Source organism: Myotis brandtii, unplaced genomic scaffold (assembly GCF_000412655.1).
Source record: "Myotis brandtii unplaced genomic scaffold, ASM41265v1 scaffold813, whole genome shotgun sequence".
NCBI lineage: Eukaryota > Metazoa > Chordata > Mammalia > Chiroptera > Vespertilionidae > Myotis > Myotis brandtii.
Genome location: NW_005371287.1, coordinates 585,636 through 588,653, shown reverse-complemented (window position 1 = coordinate 588,653; position 3,018 = coordinate 585,636).

Sequence of the window (3,018 nt, the reverse complement as noted above, 5' to 3'; positions counted from 1 at the left end):
CAAGCCTCATGTTCGTTTCAAGCTGCCTGGCTGCCGGCCGCCATCTTGGCTGGCAGTTAATTTGCATATCACCCTGATTAGCCAATGGGAAGGGTAGTGGAGTGACACCAATTTTCATGTTTCTCTTTTATTAGTGTAGATGACTGGAGAGAGAGAAAGAATGTGTGAATAGACATACATATGTCTGACATATTTACAAACATTAACCAGTACACTCACACATGTGTGTCAACGGATGACTATTTCAATCCAGGTAAGTTTTATGGAGTACTTTCTAAGAGCAATCTGTGGTTACTGGTTATATAAGCTTGCCTACCTCAGTCTTGTTGCTTTGTACAGCATGTCCATTACCTACATTCTCCACTGGAATTCCATCTCCATGCTTAAGTCAACATGTTTCCTGGATACGCACTCTATCTAACCCACACAATCCTGGGGTCAGGGTAAAAGAAAAGAGTGGACGTGGAAAGACTTTATTAGGATGAAACCTAGTATACACACAGACAAAGAAGAAAGCAGAAATAGAAGAAAAGTAAGAAGTCAGTGGACTGAACTTTGGAAGACCCTGGGCGTGCCCTACAGGAGAATAGCATGTGGACGGGGTAGTGAGTGGCCACATCAGATCACGTATATTGCTGAGCAAAGTATTTTACTCTTATAATAGCCCTTTCAAAAGCACTCTCTGACGAGGCCAACCTCTTAGGCATCTTTCACAGGCTCTCATTACCCCTAAAATTTCTCCAGCATTTGATTTGATTCCCACACAGCAGAACATTTCATTAAGGCCTTGAGCAGTATGGCATTATTTTCTTCCTAACTCTCCTGTAGGTTCTTCAGTAGCATAAAAATTGTGTCTTTTCTTGTTGTTTCTTGCAAGGTACCCCAACTTATCACAGGGCGTAATGCAAAAAGTTAATCATAATATTTAACTGACCAATGGTTTTGACCTATTAGTCCAGCCATCGTCTCAAATGTCTTCCTCATTTCAGGACTGATATAAACCCATCAGGTGTGGACACTGAGTTCTTTCTCTCTTTATTTCTCTGTTGATCCTTATACATCTGGTTCTTTAGTTCTGAACATTTCTTATCATTTATTTCCCAGTTTGTTATTAAGAAACTATTTCTCCCTCTGCTTTGACTCGGGGTGAAAATTTTAAAACTCAGATTGAAATCATAAAATTGTCAGAAAAGAGGTTTTTTTTTTTTGTTCCTCAGAGGAGCTGCTATTATTTTAAATTATAATTGTAATTACAGCAGTGCTCATTGAGAGGGATCTCCAATACCCCCAGACAACATATTCTGTGAGCAGATTTTATTGTTCACCTACCTTAGATTCCTGGGAAGTACTAAGCTATTAATTTGACACATTGGGTTTGTTGCCAGCCGGAAGACTTAGTTTCTGATACATTTAGACTCTATTTAATAGCTCAGTGGTGCTTAGCTGAATTTTTAAACTGAAAATGTTTTAAAATTATGAGGCAAGGAGCAGATTGAGAAGGAAAATGAGTGCTGAATTACCATACATGATGTACTTCTGGCTTTCTTTAAATATTATTTCAAATCTGAATATGTTTGAATGAGAGAAATAAGATTAAGGTTTAAGGGGATGTGAATTCTGTCCCGGATACCATAAGTAGAGACTAGAATGTAGAGTAGACTAGATCTCATAGATATAATCTGAAACATTTAGCAGGTCAATCCTATGGTCTGCACTTTAAAGCCATGTGTGATAAGGAAGAAAATTCATTGGTCTGCTTTCCTTCCTTCCCACTACTCATTTTCCATCCCCTTCCTGTACTTCCTTTTGTAGTACTTGCGTTAAAGAAAAATCAACACAACACATTATCTTCCATTGAGATTTTCACTTGCCTTACATGAGAGTAATCTTTCCCCATCCGGGTGGGGGGAGGGGAGAGATCTGAGCAGATCCCATATGATTTGCCAGCTCATTCTTAGGTAATTGCATAATCCTGTAGTCATTTTCCAGATTAAAATAAAATAGTAATTTTAATAGTTCCAACCAGTATTCTAACAAAATAAATGTTTCATTCAAACATCACTCCCAAATAAGACCTCACCCCCTCTCTGAATGAGGTGATTTGTGCCCTGCTTTTGCAGGAGGCTATCTGCTCTCAGCTATCTCTATCTCTATCTCTATCTCTATCTCTCTATCTATCTCCTTAACTCCTCTCAGGCCTCTAGTTGTTCCTTGGGATTGCCATTTAGAAGAGTTTTTGCAAAAAATCTGGATCAACATCACACGTTTTTCCATCCCTCTATCTCTGCTTCAAACCAGATCTGATCTTAAAGTCACCATCTTGGCCCAGCGGGCGTGGCTCAGTAGTTAAGCATCAACCCTTGAGCCTGGAGGTCATGGTTTGATTTCCAGTCAGGGCACATGCCTGGGTTGGGGGCTGATCCCCAGTGTGGGGTGTGCAGGAGGCAGCCAATCAATGTTTCTCTCCCATCACTGATATTTCCATCTCCCTCTCCCTTCCTCTCTGAAATCAATAAAAATATATATTTTTTAAAGTCACCATCTTGGTCTTTGGTTACTTCTGTTGCCTCTCCTGAGATGGAAAGGGCTGGTTAGGCAGATGCCAGACTCATGGATTGGGTTACATTTTCTGCCTTTGACCTCCTGCCTTGGCTCTCTGGTATTTGATGACACCTGTCCCACCGAGCCCTATTGCTCTGAATCTAAAACTCTGCTCTACCACCTTCTCCCTGTATTTATGTTCTCGGGGCTGTAAGAGGTTGATAACCCCTGGTTCAAAGAATCAATGAGGCAGCCGCGCCTCACTGCTAGTTATATATTTAAACTGGGAAATCCAACTCAGATATTTAAATTGGGAAGTTTCAACAGATGAGGTCTCACCCCTGCCCAGGGTGACAGGGTCCAAAATAATAGATCCAATCTCACATGACCTTGATCCTTGGTAAATTGTCACCTGGGCAATGGGTTTCCCTCCCAAGAATCCCATGTATGCGCTTCACTCCAGGAGACGTGTGTTTC